At 38.3% G+C, this 13646-nt stretch overlaps 1 protein-coding gene and 1 long non-coding RNA gene across 6 annotated transcripts in view; one reads left to right on the forward strand and one right to left on the reverse strand.

The window, feature by feature from the left end:
* Nucleotides 1–3720, forward strand: part of LOC105278169 — a 31010-nt gene extending 27290 nt beyond the window's left edge. Inside the window, exons 2-3 of one of the 2 annotated variants that reach the window (XR_893744.2) lie at nucleotides 1322–1827; nucleotides 1892–3720. This is a non-coding gene — a long non-coding RNA (uncharacterized LOC105278169). Of the gene's footprint in view, nucleotides 1–1321 lie in introns of both variants that reach the window. The other variant, XR_003406209.1, reaches the window with a different exon arrangement.
* The window catches only part of LOC105278172 (nucleolysin TIAR), a 439676-nt gene that overhangs the window by 346630 nt on the left and 79400 nt on the right, over nucleotides 1–13646 (reverse strand). The gene's annotated exons all lie outside the window — the stretch shown is intronic.

Below are 13646 nucleotides of genomic sequence, written 5' to 3' on the forward strand. Positions count from 1 at the left end.
TAGTTTAAATTTTATAACAGTTCGAAACAAAACATGCATTCCGATTCTCTGCCTCTCTCCCCTCCCCCTAAAATAGCTCGGGCTGTTTCTATTATACACGGAATATGCTAATACGACATGTGTTGCATTGATTTCCAAATTCTGCTTTAGATAATGATGGAATGATGCATACATGTCCATAGATTTCGCCACGCAAGCGTGTGCGCGTTGCCTGAAATGAGCCTGAAATGGCGGGAGAGACGAAATATTCGAGGACAATTCTCCCAAATTGACGTAACAGTATCGTGAGCAAGGGAGTGACGGAGATGTTTAAATTTCGTACGAAGATTGGGACGGGGAGATGGAAACGTGGCCTGAGAGAATCAAAGGAATCTATTTCTCTAGCGATGTTCTGCACCGCGTAGCTCGAAATCGTCTTCCTTGTCTCGTCCTCTTTTTGTTATTTCTTTATCGGGTTATCCGACGCGTCTTGCGAGTACACGTCATGTCGAAAGAAGCTGTATCTTGTGCTAGAAAATACTCTAAACTGATGCTTAAAATAGTTTGCACTGAAAGGCGAAAAGAAACAATTTAAGCGAATGTTTCGTTTTAGAACTTTCATTAAACATTCAAATCTCCTGAGCTGTTGTATCGATGCTTTTTTGTATTTAATATTTAATATATATTTGACATATGCATATATATATATATATATATATATATATATTTCTTGTACATCATGTGTAAAATATTTTTGGCTTTCGAGATTTTGAGCGAGACGCTTTCTATCTACCTATAATTACATGAATTTGCGTCATGTCGAGTTCAAGTTAATATTAATAAACTTGTCTCATGTTATTTACGATCGATAATGATAACATTATATCACAGAGATTCAATGTAATAAACAACACGTTATGCGCTTTGTGCGCACATTTTCATTACATAATCGGAAAACGAATATCTTCTCGTGCCGTTAAAATACTCCGACTCTAGGTTTGCGATGAGAAAGTTCTGGATGAAACTTTTTCACTTCGCGAGATAGTTCCTGCCGAGTTAATAACAATATTTCCGAGTAAAGTTTTCTATTTACAGAAACTGAGAAATTTAGGAAGCTTTCGGTAAATGTTAGAGCACGGAATACGAGGCTCCAGTCGAGTATTGAATCATTTATTGACCTGACTTGAAGTAGGATTGAAAAATATGATTGCAACATGTATTACATGGAATTATTCAACATTTATTAATGAATCTCTTTAATAAGATTAAGGGTATCTGATGTCCGTTCTGTTTTAGTACGTACTTGCAACAGAAGCACCAGCCATTTGAAATCTTTTCGTAGGTAATTGAGCACGCACAATCAACAGAGTCCGCTGGATTCGGATTACGCTGGCAATTCGAATCTTATTTATCAACTCCAAAATCTCGTCGACTATACGCCCGTGGTCTTATCTACATCCCAGCTGCGCTTCGTCCCGATCTCGACCGTCGGGAGAGAAGTCTCTGTGTGCAGAAGGGAATCTTGCCCAAGCTGGCGCCGGCCCCGAGGGAGTTTCGACTAATTTCCCGTAGGTCCAAGTCGAAATAGACCGTTAACACCCCCGTGGAAGCGTAGAACACAAATGTAAGACGAGGGAAGGTAAGCGCTAAGGGCGAGAAAGGTGGAAGATGGAAGAACCGAAGCGAAACGGTGCATAAGATAGCTGCCAGCGGGATGAACGGGCGAACGAGCGAGGGCGAGCGAGCGGACGAACCAGGAGAGGATGGATGTAAAATAAGAAGAGAGAAGAACGGGGGAGAAATCCCGGCAACGAGACGCAGCAGTGGGGAGAAATTCTCAGGGCGGAGGTAGATAAAAGTGAGGAAGGGCTTGGGTGTCTCCAGTCAAACTGAAACTTGCCCCTTTGCCTAGCGGGCTGCGCGTGCCTTTCACCACTGTATGCTCCCCTTCGACCACCCGTAACGACCGGAAATTTGGAAACTTGACACTACGAAGAGGATTGGCGTGGTTCTCCGTGAGGTCACTTCGGAGTTTCTCCACCGGACACACTTTGCCCGAGAATGAAATCGTTCTACCGTACGACACTGTTGTTCAACTATCCCTTCCTATTTGCCCTTTCTCTTTCCCGTTTCCCTTCCCTTCTCTCCCTCCCTCCCTCTCTTTCTCTCTCTGTCTTATTTATTTCTCCATTATCGTCTCTTTCTCTCTCTTCTTCCTTTTTTCTGCAATTTTGGTTTTATACGATTATCCGTTCCGGCTATAACGTACGAGCTATAACGGTGTATACGCAGAATTATCATCGTTTTGATAAGGTAAGGAGAAAAGCAGATAACGACGAAATTAGAAAGGAAGAGACAAGAAAAAGAGAAGCATTGTGCAGCCAAAAGAGGCAGCGCTTTATAGCAGTACGATGGAAATACAATGGCACTCATTCTGCCGGCTTTCCATGCTCGCCAGGCTGCTATCCCCGGTTCTCGCACCCTCTCTTTCGCCTACCTGTATAACTGGAAACTTTGCATAAATATACTATAACTATTGTTTCGCAAGAGCCATTGGTGGGAGCGCGTCTGGTTATTTATGGTTGTGGGTTAATGAATTTCTCCTTTCAGGCTCGATTTATTGGCTAATCAGGCCTGCCCGATGCCAGCTTTATCTCGTGGATAAGTTGCAGCGAAACTGCCGATGGGAAAAAGCAGACTATGGTGATTGAACAATCTTCTTATGACAAGAATGCTATTAAATTTCAATGCTCCGCTATTGCTAGTTCTTCTTTAATATACATAAGCACCTTGTTAAAAAAATATTAAAAAGATTTAAAGAATAAAAACTTTTGTTTAAATAATGAAAGTGCAATTTTCATGTATCAAATATTATCAAAATATTTTTGTAACTTTCTATTTTAACATGTACAAGCTATTTTTAAAGATGTGCCAATATAATGAGTCTGAAGCAATTTGCGAAATGAACGCCGCGTAATTAGTTAACTACGTTAAACTGTTTTTAGTATCCTTTATATATAAAATTACACAGAACAAAATTGCGTATAACTGTTGCTATTCTTGAAAACATCTGCAAATGATGATAACCAACAAATTATTTAAGTATCGCTGCATTAGCGAATTCCGGTGCCGGAATTGTCGAATCAACGTAGTTAGAATTTTATTCATGCAATATCAGGAAATGTTCTGTGGCTATTAAATTGTAATCTTGAGAAATCGACCTCTCGTGACTCAACTGTTTTCGTACCAATATCCTACAGATACAATTTTGTGCTCGTCTCGTGTAAATAGCCAAGCGTTGCGCGTTCAAGGAACATTTTACATTTTCTAATAATCACTAAGTACCTATCTCCGTGCGCGCTCATTTTTCTTTTCTTAAAAGTGTACATCACGTTCTCGCAATTTTATCTGCGCGTTTTACTTATACGTTCATTCTTATTTTCAGAGAAGTTTAGAAGATATATTCAAGCTTTATATACAGGATGATCCAAAAGTCGTACGTTTTTGTTGCTCATAAAACAATTGACACATCTTGGATAAATTGAAAAAGATTGAAGCAGATACCAAGTTGATCCGATACTTTAATGAGGCTATTATTACATTTGAATTTATAATAATAGTAATTTAAAAAAAATGAATTATATTATATTTACAGATTTGAAGCCCAACTATTACATACAACTTTTATTTAAAAAAGAGAGAGAATTTTTAACATAGGTTTAACATATTTATTTAAAAAAAGACGATTTTTAATATATCGGTTTAATTTTAATATTTCAGATATATTATTCTATAATTTATTAAGTTCTATTGTAATCTGTGTAATCTTGCGAATACCAGAGTTTACATCATAACTGATGTCTTCTAATTTTTGATATCTACTGCTGCGTCTCATTGCAGACCCTAAGCCATGGTACTTTCTCATCGTCTTTGGTGCAAGACACGAGTAACGGTTGAGAGATTCTTAGTCGCGGAATCTCCAGCGTCGTGATTTGTAGGTAACTCATTTTCCTTGCTCATTCTCTCTCGTCCGTAACAGATTGGAGCTGGGAAAATCCGCGTTCGCGTAAGTATTGTCCTCCTCCGATTCGTCCGGCTGCTCTCTTCGTACTGTTCTCTGGTCCTGTCATGGGCACACCGGGAATTCCGGCAACTTCCACGGTCTACTTTCGCCCCGATGCTCTTATCCCTCCCGGTTTTTGGGGTGGAAGAGGAAATCACGTTTGACGGGAAACAATTTCTGCTCGCGTCCGATAACTACAGGCTGTCGTTTTATTAAGGCGCAGTACCAGCGACGTTTTATGGCCACACTCTGCTTAGTGCGTAACGGGCCAGCGTCCAATATCGTAAAAAAATATTTCTACGATCAGTGATTATTTCGGATGTACTGACCGTCCGTTACGTCGCTGTTGTACGCGATGTACAAGACCTTTTTACGCGCCGTTATTATTATTGCGCTAATTTGTCGCGTTTGATTAGCTGAATCATTCGCTTAAGCAAATTGTTATCGTTGTGTTGGCGCAATATGCATTTCGTACTCCGCCTTTTATGAAAAGGAAACGATAGTTATTATTATAGCCGTTTTGACGGAAAGAAATATCTCGCGATATTAATTAAATGACAGATATAATTAATAATTAATTAATATTATTTCATTCGGCGTTGACTGCTCTGTAATTAATTACTCTGACAACAAAATAAGTGACGCTCGCTCGCACGCTCGTGTTGGATTGAAGCCGGCGTATTCTAGCGTTGAATGAGATTGTACAAAGGCGGAGTGAATTATAGTGCCGCGAAGATTGCAGATTAATAAAGATTGCGTTAGCTCGAAAGAGTGTATTACGAGAGGCACAGCCTGTCGGCGAGTTGCTTTCTCTATTTTCAGCGTGTTAATTGTCAGCACTCAGTGCTGGCACACGTGCGGCGGAACGCTTGGCTATTCATGCAAACAGTTTTCGAAAGTTTAATCGGTGCATCCGTCAGGTGGGCCGTACGGTCGTATGTTTGGAGTTCATGCGAACAGCCGGGAGAAATAGGGAGGAAGGGAGAAAGAAGAAAGGGTGCAGAGTGGTTGAAACGAAGAAGGGAGGCGAACGGAATCGGAGAGTAAAACGGATAGAGACGCGCGAATAAGGGATGAGGAGGAAACGAGCTAGAGCAGGAGAGGAAGGACGCGAAAGGGGAGGGCTAAATCGTGGAGAGCGAAAAAGGGAGGGAAAGACAGGAGCGAGAGAAAAGTTGTTATCTACCTCACAGGTGGTGATAAGGCCGCGATTTGTTTCCACGTGAGCTTGCTAGGCATAGATTAAAACTGTTTAAGCCCCGGCTATCCCCCGAGAGGTGCTGTTTCTACTCGAGTTTAATCTAACCCCACTGTTCCCTCGTGGTATCCATCCTCCGCCTTTCCAAGTTGGCCCACCTTTATGGGATGGGACCGAACGATATTCCTAAATACGTTTACGCAATCGAGATCGTGACGAAGAAGTGGCCGAAGGGAGATTTTCATCTCGCAGCTTGGTGCAAATGTAATCATACATTGTGTTTTGCAACGCACAGAGAGAGATTATACGACGCGATTTTGTCCCGTTAATTTTGAATACAATATACATACACGTACACAAAGAGAATCAATGAACAAAATTATTTGAAATTGATAATCCGTCAGAGTTATAAATTATTATTGATGTTATAGTATAATATGTGAAATTAAGCCAACAAAAAAAGTTTTAAATAAACCTACAGGAGATTTTTTAATCTTGCGTAAAAATATCGTCACTCTGACTATTGATTATGAAATATTTTAATGATTCATGTGATGTTAAATTATTTTCTACGCTTCGAAAATTTATAATAATTTGCAATAAAACTCATTTTCACAATACGCATGTAATAATTTATATATTACGCATAGACAGTACGTTTATTACAGATGATATAACAAATGTCACATTATATCATACGTTATAAATCGTTATATCATTATAAATCATATTATATAATTTAGCAGTAGTAATTGTTTCTTGAGTTTATGCAATCGACAAGCGATCGACATCACTTAAGAAGCAATGGCGCTGGAAGTGTCAAAGATGATGACGGAATAAAGGATGCCCTTCACCCTACGATAATTTTAGCCTTTAACCCGCCCCCGCACCCATTTCCTCAATTATGAGGGTTAGAATCGATGCGGTGATGCGCAAGGGATGTTTCCAATTATCGTTAACTGTCCGCACAGACGAGATATATCGCGTCATATCGACACGTCTCTAAAGCGTGCAATATACCTAACAAAATTACTTCAATATAATTAACAAATTTGATATCGAATTATTTGCATCTTTACAGTTTTGCAATTACCATTTCCGCAATCTACACGCGGAGAGAGAGAGGGAGAGAGTCACGACAAAATAGTTTCGTAATTCAGAAAGAAAGTTTTACCTAAAGAAATCTAATTTTTACCTAAATTCACTCAAAAATAAATATGTTAATTATAAAATGCCACTCTCCACGTTTTATATTTTTAAACACTAATGTATTGTTACATATGTTAAACTTTTGTTTGGAGCATTGAAAAATTGCAATCTAATTTGTTATTCATTGGTAATAATATCAAGTAGAAGATACTGCCGTGTGTCGATAACGAGGGACCAATGAAGCGCGTTTTACATACACTTCAACGGCAATAAATCAATCCTAGGCGATTCACTTCTCCCTCATTTGCCCGTACCCTGGTTTTCGCGATCAGACATGCGATGTAACAATTACTGTTCGCACCCAGCGTCATTCATAATATCTATCACCCTCAAATTTGTTCCTTAAAGGGGAACAAATCCCGCTGCAATCTTCCGTCTCATAAATATGTCACAAAAATGTGCATTACTCTGTATCCGATTGCAGTTGATTTCTATTTATCCAGAAATATGTAGTTTTTATTTTTATTTTTGCATCAAAGTTTGAGTTTATTTAGCCGTCAGGAGTGACGTTTGTATAAAGCTTTAATTACCATCTTCGTCAAAAGGATGCAGAGTGAAGTTTATTATTATATAATGTACATAATGCAAAATAAACTCTTTCTAAAAAGAACACTACCGTCCTGATGTCATTTTATGAAAAGCAGTTTAGCGAAAAAGAAGTTTAATAAAATTGTTACAGCGGCCCTGTGGTTGACTGCCGTATAACTAAAACGCGCGGCGACACAGGAAAAAAATTGGTCACTTGTTTGCATGCATAATTAAACATTTTCTTAATTTGATAAACGCGTGACGCGCACATGACGCAAAAAAAAATATGTATATATTTGCGTGGGAGTGCAAAACACGTTAGAAGCATCAGAGATTCGGATTGCGATCGCTGAACACCCGCACGGCTAATGACGTAATCGCAAAAGGATTGAGCTCGTGCGGGATTTGCGTATGGGCGGAAATAAGATCCTTAAATACCACGGCGAGCGTCGAGATTTCTGCTTTGCTAATTACACGGCGCTTCGCGGTTCTTATGCGCCTTAGTAGGTAGATAGGTGGATGGCAATAAATTCTAAGTAGCGCAGGCAACGACCGTAGCGAGAGAACCTGCTCTCGAGTTAGAGAGGAGAATAATGTTGGTAGGTACACAGGTGATGTAATGGGTAAACACGTTTGTACTGATGTATCTGTATATGCGAGCGTGGACAAAGAGCTAAAATGCAACGTCGCAGGTCTCGAGGGAAGTTTGACTATTAATTATGAAACGTCCAGGTAAACTGAGCAAAGACTGCGCGTCTCGGAATCCTTTACCGTATAATTGCGAGGATTCTACGTATGAATGTTAATTTGCATATTTATGAGAACCAAAAAGATTTTAATCAAGGAAAACGAGAAGGCGCGCGCTTTGATTGGAGGAACGTGTCGTAACACTGAATTTCTTCAGTTTTCTAAGTACTACGAAGTTTTTATTACTCTAAGAAAATTCTAAACTTCCGCACAAAGATTGCAGGTAGAAAATGTTATTTATACACTTACAATTAGAGCTTTGCATAAAGGAGTAACTGATACCCCTAGCATGTTCTACATACCGCAATAACATCGTTCGGAAGAACAAAGCACTCTGAGCGAGCAATTCTACCCTTCCATCTCTTTCTCTGCTTCAATTTTCATTTTTAATGACTGTTTGTTCAGTTCCTTAAATATTTCGGTGCAAAAACAAAAGCGCCTAAGAGGGTGGGTCAGAAATATTTAATGTAGCGTACGACCAAGTGCGCCACAGGTGCACGACAAGAATGGAATCAGTCGAGCGAGCATTGACTTATCCATCTCTGATCATTCTGCAAAATTAATGTGGCATTTACGGTAATGGCTTGATGTGACCTGGAAAAGGATATACGTTCCTCTCTCTCTCTCTCTCTCTCGTTCTCGCTCGAAAGTTGTTTTCGATTGACTACACTCGAGTGACCTATGACAATCGATCATATAGCGTAACAGCACTTAGGGTAATGACTTTTGTGCGGAAAGTAAATAAAAATAATACAAAGCACATAATCAAATCGAAATGGTTTAGATCTACCAGCGTCGCACGGAGAGCTGTATAAGAAAATGAAATAATATTTTATCTTAAGATAGCCAAAATAAAACGACGATTTACAAGTAAACTATAATATATCATCTAAAACTTGATGCAAATACAAATTGCGTTAAACAGCTTACGTTCTACATGTGCTGCGATAAACGTCAACGTTTGTCACCGGTAGCATTGATGACAGTGGATCCGCGACAAAAACAAGGAGCACCACGCGCGGACAAGTATTGTTCCGGATTTTCATGAATTTTTGCGATTACGCGACGTCACGTAAAACACATCCCATTTCGCGAAAATTGCGTTAGCTGGATTAATCTGGTTGCAGAGCGGATGCCTCTCTTTTATGACGCGGCGTCGCTCTAGGAAACGCCCGGAAAATCCCGCGTGCAGCGCTCGTCGCATGCTGTATACAGTCGGGGACCCTTAATAAATCTCCACGCAGCGTCGAGCGTGTTCTCGTCCTGGTGGATTCTGGCAAATAATCTGGCTAAGTTTTAATTATTCCTATTTTCGCATCCGCCGACCGGTCGCGTCGCGCCGCGCCGCGCCGCGTCGCGTCGCAACGAAGGCACAGGCGCACATTCCAAGATTTAATTATGCAAATCGCGAGGCCACTAGACAAAACCAATATTTGCTCGAGTTCTTAGATGGGGACGAATCTCGCAAACGGTCGGAAACAGTCGAGGCGGAGCGGGTTAACAGAAATGACACAACGGCGAGAGTTAGGTAGAATTCCGCGATTCATAATCAGGAAGACTCGTCTGCCTGAGTAAATAGAAGCGTATAATATTTTTCTCTCCCTCTCTCTCTCTCTCCCTGTCTCTCCCATCCAAATTTTTTGCCGTGATAAATACGTTTTCTTCATGCGGGATAATGGGCAGCGCGTTAATTAAGGCTGTCCATCAGCGTTTCGACTTTTCCTAGTTAACACAACGCCGATTATAACTTAAACCACGATACCGCATGTGGATTAATGACGAATACCGCTTGCGCGCTGCTGAGCTTTATTATTATATTTTTTATTATTACGTTCGAATTTTGTCAAGAATATCTTCTCTCTAAATTGCATCGCAAAAATTTCATATAAATTGGAATACCTACAAGAAAACAAATTCGACATATTGCAAAGCTAATTATATTTACATGTAGCTACTTTCGCAAATTGCCTACCTGCAAATTTATAGCTACAAGTTTGACAAAAATTTACTTCATTATAATTATAATCGATACAACGTAACATTACACTTTTCAAAAGTAGATACAAGAAATGCGCTACAGATAATTTGAAACTATTTTTCTATACAAAAAGATTCTGTACAAAAATTTGCTTCTATACAAAAGTCACTTAACCCCTTACCTAACAACATAAGTAATGATAATAATTAATAGAGGAGAATCCCCTATTATGAGATATGCTCCTAATATGAGATAATGGGGTTTCTGCTAAACTAGTGAGCACCATTTGTTAGTTCCACCATGAACTTATTACTCTTGGTGTAAAATATATTTAGTGAAAAATTCATTGTTCGTTATTGCGTTTAGCCTTTGCAAGAAAAGATTTGTGAAATTGTGAACATGTCAAAGGAACTTGAGGTAAGTCTTTAAACCTTGTTTATTATATAATAAGGAAATGGTTTTCAATAAATTCAATATGCAATGATAGAGTAGAATCATAGTAACAGGAAAATACGCGATTTGTTGAATTGCTTAATTGTAGAGGTTAGATTTCATGATCGCGGAACCGCTAGGCGCGTGGCTCGTATAATGAGATATTCAGGGTACTCTTAATATACGATAATTATTGCTCGAATATGAAGAGTATGTAGTGTAATAAAAAGAAAGAAAATACTACTTAAGGTTAAAGAAAAGTTAATACGAATTTATATTACGCAATTTTGTGTATTTAATTTTTATAGAATCTGACTATGGAGGTTAGAGATACGAGGAAGCATCGACAGTGGAATCGTGAAGATTTGGCGAAGGCTGTGGCAGCAGTATTTTTATAAAACTATCTAATAAAGATTTTAATTGCAATACTGATGTATTTTGCACTTTTAACACCAATTTCTCGAAGTATCTTATATTAGGAGCACACTTTCGCGATCCTGCGTAAAGCTCTTTTTTCAAAATTTTTTTAATTTTCGGAAAAAATAATATTTAAATTAGATTTTTCATTTTACCAACCTAAAGCTTATTAAATTCTCTTCAAGATAACGTATTACATTTTTTAATTCTGCCTATAGATTTCCTTACATTACAGTCGGCAAAATCGATATGGTATCTCATAATCGGGGACTTTCCTCTAAAAATAATTTTCTAATAATTTGAAACTATTTTTCTATACAAAAAGATTCTGTACAAAAATTTGCTTCTACACAAAAGTCACTTAACCCCTTGCCTAACAACATAAGTAATGATAATGTAAGAAAAATAATTAATAAGATAAACAAAAAAGAAAGAATATGTATGTAAAGCGTAATTAAATGAAGTTAAGAGAAAATTAATTTTTGTTTTCGTTTTATTAAAGCAAATTAAAACATTAAATTCTAACATTATTTTAAAAAGTATTAAAATGTTTTCCAATCGTATGAGTTATAAACTATATCAGCTAACACGCGCAACATTGTAACTTCCATTACGCGATCCTGGATTAAATGCAAATAGAAGGCCATCTCTATATTTATCTGTTGCAGATCTCGTTCCGGTACTTGCAAACTTTTGTAAAGTAATTTAACTTCCATAAAGGAATAATTTTATTCATTTGCTCGAAAGTTTATGTAAGTGCCGCCGAGCGAAATGGATTCATAACAGTAACATCGATAGATATTGTTAAAGAACGGTATTTTTATCAAAACATTCGGACATTTTTCAATTTTACTTTGAAAACAGAAACTCTCTTATCAAGAACATAAAACGCGAGTTATTCTTTTACGAACGTGATAGATTATTCCATTACGTGTACGTAAAATTCAGGAAACCTTGACTTAGAATAGATGTGCAGCCAACTGATGAGCACAGATAACTTAATGATAAATAAATAGTCGATCAATAGGGAACACGGTTCAAGATGCCAATATTACACGATAGAAGACGATAACGCAATAGATGCGGAAATTTGTCGCGCCGCGTCTCGAGGGGATCGTTGGCTGGCGTGTCTTCGTAACAATGGCCGTAATGACGATCCTCGCGTCTATTATTCATTATTTTCCCCCAGTTTCCTCCATGAAATCTCTAATAACGGCGGCTGCGCCAACCGTAGGAGTTTAAAAGCCCGGGCCGTGATAAAAAAGGAAAGGCGGCGGTAGTCAAGCAGGTAATGTATCCAGTTAAAAGTTTTCCAGGTTCTCCGGAGAGGGTGGAAAACTTCTCGGGACAGGGGCACACCGGGATAAGGGACCAAGGTGCTAGTAGAGGCTAGAGATTGTGCATTTGTTATTCATAGGGACCGGCGCTTCAGTTGGCTTTAACATTCCTTTATACGAAAAGCGACCGCGTCTCTCTCATCGTGCCGTTGCGTCACGGAGTGAACCGCAAGAAAATGCGCGGAGAGTTTGACCGGCGTTAGTGGTAATCGGGCGCTTTTACACTAAATTTTCGACCGCTGGGAGCCGGCGATCGATACGCCAATCTCCATGTAAAGCCGAGAGGAAAACTTTTATGGCGCGCTTATCTGTCCCGAGCTTGTAAGGAACTGTTTCGAGTGTAATCGTGATTCGCAAATAAGTTTGAAAATAATCTAACACTATCCTGTTACTCGACAGCATCCCATAGCTCTGTTCACGCAGCAACGTCTCGTCGGATGTTGATATCAGCATTTTTGGGACGTGAAGTACAAAACGAGATACGATCTCATTATATACGCTTGCCTCTTTACGATATTGTCGTTAAAGTTTTATGTATCGTAACGCGTGTAAGTAATACGATCCAATCAGGGAGATGTAACGTGTAATAATAATAATAATAATAATAATAGTAAGAATAATGATGTAATAAGCAGACATCGTACACTGACAACGTTTGTTTATGCTGATTATACAGGGTGTCCCGGGTTTTAACCGACAAACTGCGGGAGCATATTCTACTAGTGGAAATAAGAAAAAATTCTTATATCGAGTTTGCTTAGAAATGCTTTATTACAAAGTTATAAACCAATATTGAAAAGAAATATCAGATAAGTAACAACGGAACATAGTGTAGAATTTGGAAGATCGAAGATGTTTATGTTACGTGTATTCACATGTATTCATGTTCACTATGTTGAAACGATTCAGTATGATTGTTACTTTCACAACAGTAGCTGTTAGATTTCAATCGTCGTGTCAACTAGCAATTACTATCAGAATGCCAAAAGTGTTTTCAAATGAGGAATACACTGATATTCATTTCGTGTACGGATTCTGTGACGGAAATGCACGAGCTGCCGTACGAGAGTATCAACGTAGATTTCCTAACAGGAGAGTACCAGATAGATTTAAAGCAACGAATTACTAATTCAGTTACTGAGATGCAACAAAATTTTCAGGAATGTCGTACTGTAACAAATTCTGTACTACGTCGATGTCTAGCTTGTATCGATGTGCAAGGACAACATTTTGAAATGCGTCACTAAATCATTGCGTAGATAATTTTTATTTTTGTAAAAAAATCCGTTGTTACTTATCTCATATTTCTTTTCAATATTGGTTTATAACTTTGTAATAAAGCATTTCTAAGCAAACTCGATATAAGAATTTTTTCTTATTTCCACCAGTAGAATATGCTCCCGCAGTTTGTCGGTTAAAACCCGGGACACCCTGTATAGCGAGCGATGTATAATCGTTTTATTTAATGTACACCATGTACAACAATGTTATTCGTGTACACGCTTAATGTAGAAACGGTGCGTGTATCGAAGCGTTTGATATTATAATACTTTGTCATCAACTATGAAATAATATTTGGAATTATGCATAATGGCTATTGCCACAGCAGTGAAAGCTAATTTTGCGAACGTTTCATAGATGTGGTGGAAATTTTTTTTCTTGTATTCTATCGCTTTTCTCCTTTAAATATATTTAATTATAATTTAAATATATTAATTATACATTTAGAAGTTTTACTTTTTCTCTTATCTTTCTATT

This window comes from Ooceraea biroi, chromosome 2 (assembly GCF_003672135.1).
Source record: "Ooceraea biroi isolate clonal line C1 chromosome 2, Obir_v5.4, whole genome shotgun sequence".
In the NCBI taxonomy this organism is placed as follows: Eukaryota; Metazoa; Arthropoda; class Insecta; order Hymenoptera; family Formicidae; genus Ooceraea; species Ooceraea biroi.